We start from the raw sequence: 18,572 nt of genomic DNA, 5'->3' as shown, positions 1-18,572 counted from the left end.
CCACCCAACCAAAGGGAGGAGGTAGAGCTGGAATCTATATCACTGTTGGGTAAAGTGGCAAAACTGGGATCAGTCATCATATTGGGGGACTTCAATTATCCCGACATTGACTGGGAAGAGGGGACTACACACTCACAGAAGGCCTGTCTATTCATGGAAACCTTACAGGGCAACTATATGTCTCAGTTGGTGGATTCTCCTACTAGAGAAAATGCAGTGCTGGATCTATTGATCACTAATGAGCCAGACCTAATCTCGGAGGTAGGAGTCCAGGACAACCTGGGCTCTAGCGATCACAGGATAATCACACTTAGCGTAAATAACAATATAACAAGGCAAGTGGGGAACATGAGAACCCTAAACTTCAGAAGGGCAAACTTTCCCAAATTGTGCTCAATAATGGAAAGGGTAAACTGGGACCAAACACTAGGAACACTGACCACAGAGGAAAAATGGGAATGCTTTAGGAACATATTAAACAAATGCATCTCGCAGTGCATTCCTATGGGAAATAAATTTAGAAGAGACAAAGCCAAACCTGGCTGGCTAAACCGTAATGTTAAAAAACTAATTAGGGGGAAAAAAATGGCCTTCAAGAAATATATATCAGAGGGCACAGTATTGGCTTTCGAGCAATACAAGGAGGCAAATAAGAAAAGTAAATACAAAATCAAAATGGCTAAAATCAACTTTGAGAGACAAATAGCAGAGGATAGCAAAAAGAACCCAAAGAAATCCTTTAAATATATCAACAGCAAAAAAACTAGGGCAGAGCATATTGCACACATAATTAACGAAGATGGGAGGATGGTTACAGAGGACACTGAAAAAGCAACCTTGATGAACACTTTTTTCTCATCAGTCTTTACACAGGAAAAGGAGGGGCACACTGACCATGACTGTATGGTTAGCAGTAATTCACAGGACTTGCCGCTATGGCTAACAGAGGGTGAAATCAAAGAAAGTCTGGATAAAATTAACACAAATCACCAGGCCCGGATGGCGTACATCCAAGAGTACTCAAAGAACTTAGTAAGACTATATCTAGACTAGGGATAATCGAAAGGTTCGGGTGACTGTTCGAAATTCGGCCAAATTCCAAACTTTTTGCGGTAAAAGTTCGGAATTCGGCACCAGAACCGCCCAAAATGCAATGGGACAGGAACTGGACTTTAAAAGCCTGTGATTCGACCAGAAACATGAGTAAAAGCCAATTGAGGGGGCAGGAGTCTGCTAGGAATGTGATTGGAGTGACTAGGGGGTCCAGAGGCCAATCAGTAGTGAATACGCCCCCCAGTATATAACATAGCTCTGCCAAATCTCTAGCACTGTAATAGAGAGGCTGTGGAAGAGAGTGGAAGCAGTTCTGTTACTCCTGCTGCTCCAGTGTCATTTAGCAATTATTAGTGTGAGGAAAGGGATATGCAGTGTAGTTAGGGTACTATATACCACTATAGTTAGATTCAATAATCTAGTTTCTGTAGGGAAAGTGTTAAGTGTCAGTGACCGTAGTGTAGTTTAGGGTGAACTGACTCTGACTGCTATGCCAGGGTGACCGAACTCATCCATGTCAGGGTGACCGCCAGAAGAAAAAGATCATTTTTCTTAGAATTATTAGTAGAGCAGGGATGGGGTTCCGCTCCTTTCACACCTGTGCGTTTTTCTTTCAGGCGTTTATTGGGCTTTTTTTGTGGATGTCTTTGGAGGCAGGCATGACATCTGAACTTCTGTGTAGGGGTATATATACACACACACATATATGTATACACATACACACATATAGGTGTGAAAGGAGCGGAACCCCATCCCTGCGCTACTGAAATAATTTCAGTAGTGCAGGGATAGGGTTCCGCTCCTTTCACACCTTGGCGTTTTTGTTTCAGGCTTTATTGGGCATTTTTTGGGCGTCTTTGGAGGCAGGCATGACATCTGAACTTCTGTATAGGGGTATATATACACACACACATATATATATACACATACACACATATAGGTGTGAAAGGAGAGTAACACCATCCCTGCAAATAATTTCAGTAGCTCAGGGATAGGGTTCCGCTCCTTTCACTCCTATATGTGTGTATGTGTATGTATATATATACATATATATATATATATATATATATATGTGTGTGTGTGTGTTTGTGTATATATACCCCTATACAGAAAGAAGTTCAGATGTCATGCCTGCCCCAAAGACGCCCAAAAAATGCCCAATAAACGCCTGAAACAAAAACGCCCAGGTGTGAAAGTAGCGTAGCCCCATCCCTGCGCTATTGAAATTCTAAGAAATATTATCTTTTTTTTCTGGTTCTGGACATGCTACAGAGCTGAAACTTCACAGGTACACTTTTTAGACCCCCCAGACACTAAATACAAAGAAATCTCTTTTTTCTTTTTTCAATAATTGGCTCTCTATAAAAAACGACAATTTTTAAGAACTTTTTTTTGTGTGATTAATAGTCCCTGGGGCATGACCCAGAACCCTAGGCACTTTTTAGGGGCATTTATTGGGTTTTAGGGCTTCAAAATGGAGTTTTTTGATTACCGAAGTTCGGGTCCCATTGATTTCAATGGGGTTCTGGAATCCGGACCCGAACTTTCGGGAAGTTCGGGTGTTCTGGCCGAACCAAACTTTTCAAAAGTTCGATCATCCCTAATCTAGACCACTCTTCCTGATCTTTGCTGACAGTTTTATGACAGGAAATGTACCAGGGGATTGGAGGAAAGCCAATGTGATACCGATATTCAAAAAAGGGCAGCGGCATGTCCCGGGAAATTATAGGCCTGTCAGTCTGACATCGATAGTATGTAAACTTCTGGAGGGGATGATAAGGGACTATATCGTAGAGTTTGCTAAAGACAACAACATCATCAGCAGTAATCAGCATGGGTTTACAAATGGGCATTCTTGTCAAACCAATCTCTTAACATTCTACGAGGAGGTGAGCTGTGAGCTAGATAGGGGGAGACCAGAGGATGTGGTGTACCTGGATTCGGCCGCAAGGTTTGCTCTTGGATACTGAACTGGCTAAAAGGGCGTGTCCAAAGGGTGGTAATAAATAGCGCATACGCAGACTGGTCTGAGGTGGTAAGTGGGGTCCCCCAAGGCTCAGTCCTGGGACCAACCCTGTTCAATTTATTCATAAACAGCATTGAGGACGGGATCAGTAGTTCTATATCAGTTTTTGCAGATGACACAAAATTGGGCAGGGCAATAACTGCACGGCATGAAGCAGATATCCTACAGAATGACCTGGACAAAATAACAGAGTGGGCAACGACATGGCAAATGAGATTTAATGTGGAGAAGTGTAAGGTTTTGCACTTGGGGACTAAAAACATAAAAGCACAATACACTTTAGGTAGGGAAACTTTGGGGGAATCAAAAATGGAGAAAGATCTGGGAGTCTTGGTAGAGGATAGACTAAGCAATAGCATGCAATGTCAAGCGGCAGCTGCCAAAGTCGGCAGAATATTAGGATGCATAAAGAAAGGGATGTATTCCAGAGATAAAACTATAATCCTACCACTTTATAAAACTCTGGTCCGCCCGCATCTGGAGCATCCTGTCCAGTTCTGGTCACCAGTCCTCAGGAGGGATGTGTTGGAGCTGGAGCGAGTCCAGAGAAGGACAACGAAACTAATTAGGGGATTGGAGGACCTTAATTATGAGGAGGATCTGCAATCGCTTGATTTATTCTCCCTGGAGAAGAGACGCCTGAGAGGGGACATGATAGCAATTTATAAATACCTCAATGGTGATCTCAGCATAGAAAAAAAGCTATTCAGTCAAAAGGATTGCATGAGGACTCGAGGGCATACAATGCGAATAGAGGAGAAGCGTTTTAATCTCAGGCAACGCACGGGGTTCTTTACTGTGAGGGCTACAGGATTGTGGAATTCTCTACCCCAAGAGGTAGTTTCTGCGGGAAGTATGGTTGCTTTCAAAAGACTCTTGGACGTACATCTCAATGATCAGAACATTCAGGGGTATGAGAGATGATTACGGCCACACACACCTACACAGGTTGAACTGGATGGACTATTGTCTTTATTCAACCTCAACTACTATGTAACTGGGGTTTACTAGGGAGCATTCTTGTCATGCAAATTTTGTACTGTGCCTTAAGTCCTGGGGGCATCCAAGTAGGCATATCAGTGTAGCACCCTACAAGGTAGGTGTTAGGCAAAAGTATAGTGGGCCTTGGCTGCCTAACAGCAGGGCCCTGATTTTCAGCTGGGCTGTCATGTCTCCCAGGTGTTGCCATTGGGCGGGGAGTCTCCCCACTGGCTCCATGAGAGGGTTCTCATTGGGCAGTGGAAGAAACCCAATCAGTTGCACATTCAGGCTTGTATCTACCCCAGGAAGGCAGATTCTGCCGCACAGTATTCTGGGAGTGAGTATAAGTTTGAGGGGAGCACATGAAGCAGCATCTTTGGTGGGAAGCAGAGTCCCAGGAGGGAGAGTACGGCTGTCTCTCCTCCTGTCAGAAGCATCGGGTGTCTCGGGGGGCTTGCCTGAGGGTACAGAGAGAGCTGAGCTGCAGAGAGGATCCGGTGTGCCAAGGACCAGCGGAGTTGAGGCGGCCCAGTTTCAGAAAAGCATTCCAAGTTTGTGAGTACTGTAGCTGCCCCTGAGGGTCTGCCTAGCTGAGAAGGGGACAGCTCCAGTGAAGGTCAAAGGGATCCAGTAGCTAGCTAGCAGTAACAGGGGGTGCCTAGTGAGAGGACCCTGATGTGTCAGAGGGGGTGCCTAGCGAGAGGACCCTGAAGTGTCAGAGGGGGTGCCTAGCGAGAGGACCCTGAAGTGTCAGAGGGGGGTGCCTAGTGAGAGGACCCTGAAGTGCAGAGGGGGTGCCTAGTAGAGGACCCTGAAAGTGTAAAGGGGGCGCCAGCAGTTGGGCCCTGAAGAGTTAATATGTACAGCGTGCAGTGTGCAGTGTACAGTGTTTAGAGTTGCAGCAGCACAAGCAGTTACAAGGAGTACCTCAGTCAGTGAAGGGCTGGAGGGAGCTGTTGACAGGACTTTTGAGCCTAACAGAGTGTCAAGAGTCAAGTCTCAATATAGTCTAGGATCTTTTGAGTTACCAGAAGGCTACAAGTCAAGTTCCATCACAGTTCAGTAATAAAGCGTTTTCAAGCGCCATTAAGCGTTGGTCGGCATCCACCTGGCATCAAGACAGGCATTTTTCTGCAAAGTCTCCCAGTTGTACCTAGTTGAGCCAGAGGAGTATCCCACTCATTCCCTTCTCCCATCCCCATTTTCAAATAAAAAAAACAAACCAAAGATGCCGGAATGGTCATTGTCTCAACTCTCACACTTGGGTATTCAGCTTAAATGGGCTGAAGGTGTCACCGGTAACAACGGCAGACCCATATCAGGCCCAATGCCTGGAAAACCTGTTACACCAGCTTTCAGGGGAAGGCAGCTGCTATAGGTGAAACTGTGCATAAGCCTTGCTATTTTCACAAGATGGAAACTGGTTGATCTTACAGAGGCCTACTGGCAAACTCATTCAAATCATTTAGGTATGTACGATCTTTCTGGAAACTAACACTGCTGCTGCATTTTTTGTTTGAACTCATCTGGAGTTGTGCAGAATATTTTGTACATAATTTAACATGAGACAACCAACCCAACATTTTTGAGTGTATCTATAAATCACTTATTCACTGGCTGATGTTCTAATCCATCTGTTTTCCTTTTTTAACTTTGTGTTTAGGGAATATACTTTTCACCTCTGACAAAGAAAAAAAGTTTAGTATGTGTACTTGGCATGACGACTTTAGCTGTAGAAATTAATTGTCTTTGATGGAAATCTTGATCTACCACACTGTACACTAAGCTATAACAGAATTTTTTTTATTTAGGATGCTAACGATTCTTTCCAAATGTGTGGAAACCTAATTTCAACCTAAAAGCTTGTATAATAGAAAAGAAGATGTGAAAAAGCAGGTGTAGATTTAACCAATCATTCTTGCATTATTTTTATCCATGGGTTGTGTAATTGGGAATGTAGCAGGTATATGTTTGATTCCAATATACTGTTCGCTACCCCTCTTTCCCATCTCAGACAGTCAGGAAGTATACATAATAAGATAATACTCACATGAGGTGGCCAAAGGCAGACAAATGTCTTCAGTGGGGATAACTGAGGACGAAAAGTGTCTGTCTTCCAACAAAGCGGGGCCTACCGTTAGGTGTCCTGTAACTCGGATAATATACAGAAGTGGTGATATAAGATGGGCCAATTCATAGGGAAATTTTTCAAAAACATAGATAATTCCTTTGTGATATACTTAAGGAATCCAAGGTATACTTAAAAGGCTCTATCATTGCTTGAATAAAAAAGCAGATGCTTCTGGTTAGGGTAGCAGTTAGATAAACCACCTAAAGTGTTTATAAAGCCAAAACATTTGCTTTTAGTTTTTGATTGGCGAGAAGTTAGAATCTATGGTACTTTTGAAAGTTGTCTGTATCCATGCTAGAGGGATGTACTCACTCTGTTTGCCTGGGTAACAATTGCCACTAGAACCTAAACTCCAGGAAAAATCCACATTTTTGAGTTGTCAAAAGAATTATCTTTCAATAGGCAAACTTGTATCAGTGAATAAGTGGCCTCTGAATAAGAAAGCCAACCTCAGTGCTTGCTTAAGTGTTAAACTTCAAGATAAATGTGCTGGCTGTGTAGGTGTGTGACAGCAATAGTATACAAAATACATACAATGATTACTGTGCAAAGTAAATACTGAAGCAATAAATAAGTGAATGATTTAAGATGTTAACAATAGGTGCAATTGTGCAATATATCCCAAAGTGCTTAGTGCTTTACTTGTGCATATAGAGTCAGTGGGTGGACGATCCAGTAAGCTCAAATAAAAATAGGTCCAAAATAAAGTGACCACAGTCTATAGAGTAGGTGCCAGTGCTGGAAAAAGTGCTATTCCCCTTCAGCTTCCAATAAAGCTGGCTCTCATCCGTGGGACGTGCTCCACATGTGAATAGAGGGTTGAAAACACTCACCAGATATGATGGGTCCTGACTGCCATATAGCAACACGACCATATGCGCTTGTGTGGTAACCACAAATGGGTTGGAAGTGAAGTAGATTCGAACCGGTGTCTTTGACCTGTGCCTGCAGGCTCCCTAGAGATCTCTCTCATCAATAAGGGCCATGTACGGAAAGAAAAACGGACTCCAGATAGTGTAGTATCCTCAAAAAGGTTTATTTCCCATCAGGGTTGAATCAGTAAAAATCATGAACATAAAATCCATAAAAATCCATATAAAAGTGCGTGACCATCACGGTAAAAAACGGAAGGGCTGGAGTGGAGCACGGTACCTACAATGCCTCGCGTGTACCTTCCGGCTTACGTTCCACTCGGCCCCCTCTTGACATCACGGCATGCGTTCGACTTGTATTAGTGACAACTAATACACATTTAAATACATGTTTTACATGAAAACAGTGTACCTGAATTTAATTTAGTATCAGGATGAAGAAGTTGGACAAACAGTACAAGGAGCCAATCAGTTTATTGTGCTGTAGTGCAGGAAACATGATGATAACAGGAAAGAGCAAAGTGATAGAGAGTATAGCTCATCAGTCTGCTGCTGGAGGTGGGCAGGATATGTGTATTTTTTACTGAAATAGGCAGTGTAAACCTCAGATTTGGACCCTTTAGCAGATAAAACAGCTCCCTAATATTTGTGATTAACTGTTCACTTTGAGTTCAGCTATAAGATCTATGTACTTTTTATGTACTTTTGAGTACAATTGTATTCTTTTATCCTAAAAACATCTGTATGAATAAGAAATCCAGGGCAAATTACTCGTAGCTTTTGAAATATGAGAAGATGTTAACAGAGAATATGAAAAAGGACTAAATACATATTTGTCTTAAAATTATGTTTAAAAAAATTTCACATGGTCACTGTCTGACCCAAATGCATTTCATCATTTCATGTTCATTAGGCACTGGGGTAGTGTTGTATGATGCATCCTTTTATGCACCCTTACAACGTGTATTTATCATTATCATAACCTGTTAGGAATGTAATACTAAAACATGAAATTAAAAGATAAAGTTCACTGTGTTCATTAAAGATTAAACAAATCATAAATGATTCTACAATTAATCTATTTAGTTTTGTTATGTTAATGATGTACATCCACTTTGTCCCATTATCAGCCTGCTTCCACTGACGGGGGGCACATAGCCCATACCAAAATAAATAAAATAGTTGTCTTGGGCTTGAACTGTGATTTTTAAAAACTCTAACATAACATTAGTTCCTTGTAGACCTTTTACATTTTAGCTCTTGTTGTACAATGAAGTTCATATGGACCATGTAGCAGGCAGATAGCATGACAGTCAGTTCACAAGGCCCCAAAGGGGCTTACCTAATTATATAATATTCATTTTCATATCACTTTAAAAGATACAGGTACTTTTTCATGAATTGGTATTTGTATGCCATGATTCATTTTACCTTCACTTGGCCTGGCTTATTTTACTGCTCTCCTTAAAAGATAACTCACATAAACTTGAGTTGGTCATACACTCTGCACATTTCATTTGGTTCCTAATAAACTGGACCAAAAATCTCTACTTGGGTGTTTCTGTTGCCCCCCTCCTCGTAGACATCTATTGTTTGGAAAATATTCAGATACCCTGACAGCCACCACCACCAGCTGTCAGAATACAAAAGCTGGGGGGGGGGTGGATTCATCCATCTGCACTGTTAGCACTGTACTGTTAACAATAGACCAACAGTATTTTTAGGAGCAAAGAATCCATATGATAATCTTTGTCAACTTACTTTTACATGCAACTTACCTCACTAAATAAATAATATAATAAGTTTCTAGCAAATTGTTTAGATTCCTGCAGTAGTATTTTTAGTAAACTAACAAAATAAGATTCACAAATTATTTTCTTGATATATTCTTCCTGTGTTGTGCATTTTTACTTTCCTTACACTTGAATATGCAAGAAACCCTTCATATTAAAAATGAACATTACTCCTTTTAATCAATATACCAATGACATTAGTAACTGGGATGCAAGAATAATACTGGTTGTTTGGGGAGAATACTGCCTAATATATTCCCCTTTTTCCAAAGCAACCAAATATAATTGATTTGTCTAATCTGATAGTTAAATCCATAATAAAAGTGTATCCCAAACATTTTTTACAATTGCTGCAAACATGACTTTGATTCTCGTTCTTCTCCTTCTAAATAACCAAAGCCTCCTTGTCAGATGCTGCTTTGGATTTTACCTCCTTTTGTAACTGTGGTTTGTTATAATGCTGTACAAATCACTCAACAAGAATACCCACCTGCTGTTTATAATCATTATTCAAATCACAATTCCTCCTGAACCACAGTGCTCTCCTTTATAGATATTAGAAATGCATGAAGGATGTTGACAGCTCTGTTAACCCATATGCATTTTTAGCAGCAATTTTTCAGCTTTAAAAATGCCTTTAAAATCCAGTTTCCTGTAACAAAATGTATTTATTACTTTTATAAAGCGTATGTGCTTTAGTTAGGCCAAAAAGTGACTGTTGGACATGGTTGCAGACCCATCTTAATTATACTTGCTTTAGGGCCTTCTTCACAATTCCAACAGCAAAAATCTGTGGATTAATTTGGCTGGGGTGACAAGTGTATCCAAACAGCATTGGCCACTCAGCCTGTACAAAGTAAGGAAAGACTGAGAGGAGATGTCACTACTCCCATGTATCCACACAACCAGCAGTTACATGCAGTAAGGGATGGATGTCCAAACCTGGACATATCTTTCTGCATCTAGGGTCATTTATTCATCCCTATTCCTAACTCTATTTAACTGATAAGCATGTGGCTACAGACAAACATGGATGGCTCCTCTCAGCCTGTCATTGCTTTGTATAGGCTGAGCAGCTGCCACTTTTTGCCTACATCTGTCATCTTGCAAAAATTTGCTGATTCTTGCTGCTGGAATCTGGTGAATGCAGGTATATCACTTGTGTGAGGAAAGCCTGAAGAGGACCTTCACTCCTCAATCCACTTTACTTCCAGTACTCTTTCCCCTTTTTTTGATTTGTTATTTTTTTGTTTTGTTTTGATTTTTTGTCTGGACCACCCCTGCTGCCATTCCAGTGTGGGAATTAACTGACAATGTTCTTACAGCCTCCTGAGATATCCATGTCACAAATCCCAAGAGGCTACAGGAGCAGGGATACACAGTGGTGGAACAGACAATGTGCTATTGGGGCCTAACCTGGAAGAGACCAGTGCTGGATTTAGACCTTGGGGGCCTGGGGCATTTCAAGTTTGGGGGCCCCCGCAGCATAGAAATAAAATTATATGACAAATAAAAATGTGAACTGAAATTAAAGATAAAATGTATTTGTTCTAAAAATTATATAAGTTAAGTTCCATCAGTTCAGTCATTTTTTTTGATTGTAGGAATACACAGTATACAGGTACTTGGAACTGGTAAATCATACATCACAGTTAAGCATCACACTACAATATTTACAAAAAGTATTTCTTCCTGCATTTTGCACCTGCAAAATCTTTAACTAACTCATCAAACTGTATCATCTTGAGGACACTGCTCTTCATCTGTGCCAATTTGCTGAACGACCTTTCTCCCGAACAACATAACATGCTCAAATATTGTTAGGGATACAAGTGGTAGCCTGATGGCAGAGGAAGGCCCCACGTGTGCCGGAGGGCGGAGCCTAGACAGGAACCCCCAAGGTAAGTGACACAGGCTAACCTGAGGTGCAGAATCTAAGTATCCACCGGTTTTCGCCAGAGCCTATAGTGGTGAGGATGGACTTCGCTACGTGTGGATACCAGGTCGCGGTCCTCAGGGTCACCCCACCAAGGGAGAAACCGGTCAAGATTTGAAGGTGGATAAGCAGACAAGGGAGATCCGAGAGAATGGTCAAACAAGCTGGGGGTCAGGATGGGCAGCAGGTTAACGAGGTCAGGAACAAGCCAAAACGGGTATCAAACATGTAACAGGACACAGGCTTCAGGAACACAGGAGGAGCTGCAGACAAGACAGCAAAGACACAGTGCTGCTGAGCTGTTTAAATAAGGCAGCCTTTTTGCCAATTATTGCAATTAGTCTGCTCTAGGTTAACCCTTTAGGTTGCAGACTCATGACAGCACATCAGTGTGCTCAGGAAGCGTTCCTAACAAATATATTCTAAGAACTACATTAACAACTGAAAAGGGATCAGCAAGCCCTTCATCATGTAATAAAACTGCCTGTTGAGATGGAATGAGACATGACCAGAGCCCCCTCTGGCAGGGGGGCCTGGGGCAATTGCCCCTTTTCCCCCTTTTAAAGTCTGACAGTGGAAAAGACAGCAGGATCTCCATAATGTCAGAAAAAAATTGTTCTCACAGGATTGTGCCAGCAGATTGGCTGATTACAACAGAACAATGCTGGATTTGCTGGGCAGGTGTGTATAGGAACTGAGGACCACCCTGTATAATAGGTAAAAAGAGATAGGGGAAAAAGTAGGAAGAGTGAAGTTCCTCCTTAATCCAAACTTATACTTCATAAAATAATAATTATGAATAATTTCAAAATTAAAATGCTCCAGAGGATAAACCCATTGCACAACGATTACTTTATCCAAAAATTGTCTAAATCATGTGTCACGATACTGTCATTTAATATTTGTAGTTAACATCATATCTTCAGCACTACTCTATTTCTGTTTTCAGTTAAGGTTTTTTTTTCTTGGCTTCCTCAAGTGAGCAGTCAGCACCATAGTTCCCAACTGTCCCTGATTTGGAACAAAGTCCCTCTGTTCCTCTTTCCTCCTCACTTGTCCCTCATTTTGGTCTGATCTATATAGTTGTATATAAAATGAACTATTTATCTTTCAAAACGTGTCTCCCAGTGCTAAACCTTTCATCCAATTTCTAAATTGCTGCCATTGTAAATTTTAAAAGCCAGTATAAAGGAATAGTAGTGGTCAAAAAAAAGCACTCGCGAGTTTAACTGATCTTTTTTTTTGTATGATTCTCCTTTAAGGGAGGTGTGGCAGAAGGGGGTGTCCTATGCCAACAAACATTTGGTAATAGGTGCCCCTCGTTCCCATTTGAAAAAGTTGGGAGGTATGCAGCAGCACTGTACAAAACTTTTTATTGCTAGATAATATTTGACCTCTACTTCTTCAATTCCACCTTATCAAACCCTCAATCTGAGAGCAAGAACAAAATGACTGTGAAAAAAAGAACCAGCATTTTCAAGATGGTATTGTGAAGACGAAACATCAATACAGCTATCATTGCCCGTAACTCAGAAACATTGCTAGGGATCATGTACACAGGCTATAGCTTGCATCTGAGCTGCTTTTTCAGGTCAACAGAACAAGGTGTACCTGAAAGAATCTTGCATTTGATTTGCTTCTACAGTAGGTCTGATGTCTAGACGCATTAAACACATTTTTCTTAGCTTCTGTTATAAAATTTTGAAAATAAATAATCATTGTTCATAAATTTAGGCCAAATGTATTCTGCTACATTTATTTGGTAAAAATAACCCAAATTATAATTTGTTTAGTGTGTGTTGGACTTTGAAGGAGCATAAATTATATTATAAACAATCACCTTGTAAAACAACCAATTCTGCTTAGAATAGAAAGGAAAGGCAAAATATATGCATAAAAACATTATCAATGCATTTTCACCCTTTTTTTATTTTTATAAGTAATCACATTCTCTCTATTCTCAGCTGCATAAGAGCTAGTAAAGGAGAAACAGCTTGCCAGTAAAAGGCTGCTCATGGGGGGGGGGGGGGGGGTGTTGATGTCAGTACAAGTCTGATCATTGGAGAAAGCAAAGGACTTGGCAAGATCACCAACGATTTCACACATAGGAAGCAATACAAAGAGAATACAGTAAGATACTTTTTCATACAAATACATTATACAGCAGGTACAAATCAGGAATGTTGGGCTAAGATATTCTTTAAGCGTAAATTACGCATCTAATTTCCTGACCTTTCACATTTATGGTGGTCCTTGAGCACCAGGACAGTAGAAACACACACAAAATTACTGCATTTTGGAAAGCAAACACTCCAAGGTATTTTCTGAAAGCCAAAGTGAGTCTTCTGAAAATGTCAATTTTTGCCACAAGTTTTTGGAAAAAGCAGGAAAGAAAATGAAAATGTATTTTTTACATAAAGGTGTCAAAAAAAGATATTTCTGACACACATCATAGGCATACTGTCAGGACCTGTATCACCTGCAAGTGGCACTGTGCTTCTCAGAGCTTAAGGTTGTGGTTCAGGTGTCCACCAGCGGGTGTATTTAGGTTCTCCCCTAATAGTGCCACTTGCTCCAGTGTTTTTCTGTGGCCAAATTCTGTTTGCCATGGATCCTAATATTTCTTCTGCCCTGTAACCTGCTGCCTTTTACCTGCTCCCCCTTGTTATTGATCCCAGTTTTGGTTCTCCCTTCACATCTGCTCTGCACCTCCAGTTTTTCCCTAATTTCCTGTCTTCCCCATTTTGTATATATTGTATATAGTTAGTTCTTCTTCAGGCTTTCTGTTTGTTAGGTTGATTAGTCAGGTATTCTGTCACTGGGTTTTGGTTCATTTATATTTTTATGTTTGCTGTGATGGGAGAGATGGGAGAGCTGGAGCTGCTGATGTTTGAGGAGGACTTAGATTTTGTGGGGATAACTGAGACTTGGTTTGACAGCTCTCATGACTGGATGGCGACCATTCAGGGGTATTCCCTTTATCGCAGAGATAGAGAGGGTAAAAAAGGGGGAGGGGTATGTTTGTATATTAAGAACAGTATACAGGTAAATATGAGGGATGATATTAATAATGGAGCTATGGACGAAGCAGAATCCCTATGGGTAGAGCTTCAAAGGGAAGGCACGGTGGGGAAGGTAATATTGGGCGTATGCTATAGGCCCCCAAACCAGAGGGAGGAGGGTGAGGTGGACCTCATGTTACAGATAGGATTGGCAGCAAGGATGGGAAATGTCATTATAATGGGGGACTTTAATTATCCTGATATAGACTGGGCAGAAGGAACCGCGCATTCAGCCAAGGCTCGACAGTTCCTAAATGTTTTGCAGGACAATTTCATGGGTCAGATGGTGAATGCACCGACAAGAAACAATGCGGTACTTGACCTACTGATTACCAACAATACAGACCTGCTCACGGATATAGAAATACGGGACAACTTAGGGAACAGTGACCATAGGTCAATTGGTTTCAGTATTAATTACAGGAATAGGAAACACAAGGGTAATATAAGGACACTGAATTTCAAAAGAGCCAATTTCCCTAAACTGCGCTCGCTGCTAGAAAATATCAAATGGGATAGAACCCTGGGAACAAAGAACACGGAGGAAAAATGGGAGTGCTTCAAGAGCATACTTAACAAGGGGGTGGGCCAGTGCATTCCACAGGGAAATAAATTTAAAAGAGCAAAACTAAACCCTGGGTGGCTAAACTCCAACATAAAAATGTATATTAGTGCTAAAGAAAAGGCCTTCAAAAAATACAAGACTGAGGGGTCATTGGCAGCATTTAAGCATTACAAAGAGTGTAATAAGAAATGTAAAGATGAAATCAGGGCGGCTAAAATAGAACACGAGAGACATATAGCGGAGGAGAGTAAAAAGAACCCCAAGAAGTTCTTTAAGTATATAAACAGTAAGAAAGTGAGGCCAGAACACATTGGCCCCATAAAAGATGATAAAGGAAAAATGGCCACTGAGGACAGAGAAAAGGCGGAAGTGTTAAATAATTTCTTTTCTTCAGTCTTCACAAAGGAATCGGGGGGCTACACGAACCCAGCTTGTAAGGCCGAACTAAATAATACACCTCAGGAAGTGCCGCCATGGCTAACAGAGGATAGACTTAGAGCTAAACTAGAGAAACTTAACATAAATAAATCCCCGGGACCGGATGGCTTGCACCCAAGGGTTCTTAATGAGCTCAGCCAGGTGATTGCCAGACCATTATTCTTGATCTTTAAGGATAGTTTACAGACAGGTATGGTGCCAGCTGATTGGAAAAAAGCCAACGTGGTACCAATATTTAAAAAGGGGCCGAGATATATCCCGGGTAACTATAGGCCGGTCAGCCTAACATCAGTAGTCTGCAAAATTTTGGAGGGGATGATAAGGGACCACATACAAGACTTTAGTAATGAAAACGGTATTATAAGTAGTAATCAGCATGGATTCATGAAAAATCGTTCATGCCAAACCAATCTATTAACCTTCTACGATGAAGTGAGCTGCCACTTAGATAAAGGTAAGCCTGTGGATGTGGTGTATCTGGACTTTGCAAAGGCCTTTGACACCGTTCCCCACAAACGCTTACTGTACAAACTAAGGAAGGTAGGTATGGATCATAAGTAGGGTTGAGCGGACACCTAGATGTCCGTGTTCGACGGGTTCGGCCGAACTTTAAAAAAAAGTCCGGGTCCGTGTCCCGGACTTTTACCGAACTTTTCCCGGACACCGAACCCTATTGAAGTCAATGGGGACCCGAACTTTAAGGCACTAAAATGGCTCTAAAACACCAAAGGAAAGGGCTAGAGTGCTGCAAATGGCAGCAAAACGTAATTAAGAGCATGGCAAGTGCTCTGCAAACAAATGTGGATAGGGAAATAACTTAAAACAACAAAAAAAAACAGAAAAATAAAACAATGTTCTTCTTCATCTCTGAAGGACGAGGCCCATATGGAGTAGGAGGGAGGTTGAGGTGGTGGTGGATGTGGCGGTGACATAGGCGTGCGCACAGGGTGTGCTGGGTGTGCCTGGGCACACCCTAATCACCTAGGGCACATAGCATTGCCAGTGAGGAGATGGGAAAGATCTCCCTGGGACCTGCTCTGCTCTATTTCTCCTTGCCTACAGGTACATGGCCCCGATACATTACTCTCCCTGCTGGCAAACACATGCATGTGTATTTCAACTTTGGGGTGCACACCTTAATGCAATAGGCTGCGCACACCTATGGGCGGTGTAGGTGGAAGCGGCGGTGGAGGAGGACCAGGGCCGGATTAACAGCATCATGGGCTTGGTGCTGAGGATTTTGAAGGGCCTTAAGGGCCGTGCCTTGCCATGCACCCAGAGGAGGAAGGGTGCAGCCATGCATGCCTAATTCAACATGGGATGCTGTCTCTGAAGCCCATAAACACATCCATGCATCGCCAACTGTCCCTCCTTGTCCGGCCTTCACGCTGTGTGGGGAGGTTCTGAGGGTGCTGCCTGGGGAAGCGAGCATAGAAGCCAGACTTCTGTGTTTACAAGTGACAGAAGAGCGGTAACAGTGAATATGGCCAACCCGGGGCCTATATAAAAGGTAGGGGCCTGGAGCTGCAGCTCCAATAGCCCCTACATTAATCTGGCCCTGAGGAGGAGGACGAGGTAGCCAACACTGCTTCTTTTCAAAAATTTTAAATGAGGGTACACCCCAAAAGAGTGAGAAAGAGCAAAAATGGAACAATGGGTGGGTAAGGTCGGTATCCATTGCTATTCTGCATAAGGTACGGAAAAGTCCCGTGGGATCCATGCCTGGTTCATTTTAATGAACGTGAGCTTGTCCACATTGTCTCTGGACAGGCGGCTGCGCTTGTCTGTTATAACGCCCCCAGCCGTGCTAAATACCCGTTCAGATAATACACTGGCTGCAGGGCACGCCAGCACCTCCAAGGCGTAAAGGGCAAGCTCAGGCCATGTGCCCAATTTGGAGACCCAGAAGTTGAAGGGGGCAGACCCGTCATTCACTACATGTAGGCGTGTGCACACATACTGCTCCACCATGTTGGTAAAATGCTGCCTCCTGCTAAGACGTTCCATCTGAGCTGCTGGTGCTGCTGTTTGTTGTGGCGTGCTGACAAAGCTTTTCCACATTTCGGCCATGCTAACCCTGCCTTCTGAGGTGCTGGCGGTGCCCTGGTTGCGTTGGCGACCTCCTCCTCCTCCTCCTCTGCCTTGTGCTTCCACTGTGGCCCCGCTGTCAGATGGGAATGCCAGCAGCATGGCGTCTACCAGCGTGCGCTTGTACTCGCGCATCTTGCGATCGCGCTCCAGTGAGTGAATTAAGGACGGTACGTTGTCCTTGTAACGGGGATCCAGCAGCGTGGCCACCCAGTAATCAGCACAAGTTAGAATGTGGGCAACTCGGCGGTCGTTGTGGAGACACTGCAGCATGTAATCGCTCATGTGTGCCAGGCTGCCCAGAGGCGACGAAAGGCTGTCCTCTGTGGGAGGTGTATCGTCCGTGTCCTCTGTATCCCCCCAGCCACGCACCAGTGATGGCCATGAGCTGGCCTGGGTGCCACCCTGCTGTGAACATGGTTCCATCTCCTCCTCCAGCTCCTCCTCCTCCTCATCCTCCTCATCCTCCAGAACTGTGCCCCTGCTGGACAATTGCGTCCCTGGCGTTTGCGTGTGCAGGAACCCACCCTCGGAGCCCCTTGCGAATGACTGCCCTGAAAGCCTTGGAAATGTTACCTCTTCATCCTCCTCCTCCTCCTCATCCTGTGCCACATCCTCTTCCATCATCGCCCGAATTGTTTTTTCAAGGAGGCATAGAAGTGGGATAGTTAAGCTGAGAACGGCGTCATTGCCACTGGCCATGTTGGTGGAGTACTCAAAACAGCGCAACAAGGCACACAGGTCTCGCATGGAGGCCCAGTTATTGGTGGTGAAGTGGTGCTGTTCCGCAGAGCGACTCACGCGTGCGTGCTGCAGCTGAAACTCCACTATGGCCTGCTGCTGCTCGCACAGTCTTTCCAGCATGTGCAAGGTGGAGTTCCACCTTGTGGGCACGTCACATATGAGGCGGTGAGCGGGAAGGCCGAAGTTACGCTGCAGCGCTGCCAGGCGAGCAGCAGCAGGGTGAGAACGCCGAAAGTGCGCACAAACGGCCCGCACTTTCTGCAGCAGCTCTGACATATCGGGGTAGTTTTTAAGGAACCTCTGCACCACCAAATTCAGCACATGCGCCAGGCAAGGGATGTGCGTCAAACCGGCTAGGCCCAGAGCTGCTATGAGATTTCGCCCGTTATCGCACACCACCAGGCCGGGCTTGAGGCTCGCTGGCAGCAACCACTCATTTGTCTGCTGTTCCATGCTCCTCCACAACTCCTGCGCGGTGTGTGGTTTGTCCCCCAAACAGGCAAGTTGTAAAACTGCCTGCTGTCGTTTACCCCTGGCCGTGCTGAAGTTGGTGGTGAAGGTGTTACGCTGTCCGGATGAGGAGGCGGTAGAGGATGAGGAAGCGGAGTAGGAGGAGTTAGGAACAGGAGGCAAACTGAAGCGCCCTGCAATCCTCGGTGGTGGAAGGACATGCGCCAAATTGCTATCCGCCTCAGGCCCATCCGCCACTGCATTTACCCAGTGTGCCGTTAGGGAGATATAACGCCCCTGACCGTGCTTACTGGTCCACGTATCCGTAGTTAGGTGGACCTTGGCACAGATGGCGTTGCGCAGTGCACACCTGATATTTTCCCCCACTTGGTTGTGCAGGGAAGGGATGGCTTGCCTGGAAAAGTAGTGGCGG

The sequence above is a fragment of the Pelophylax lessonae genome (assembly GCF_965119305.1).
Source record: "Pelophylax lessonae genome assembly, chromosome: 3".
Classification (NCBI taxonomy): domain Eukaryota; kingdom Metazoa; phylum Chordata; class Amphibia; order Anura; family Ranidae; genus Pelophylax; species Pelophylax lessonae.
Note: the sequence above shows the minus strand (reverse complement) of the source record.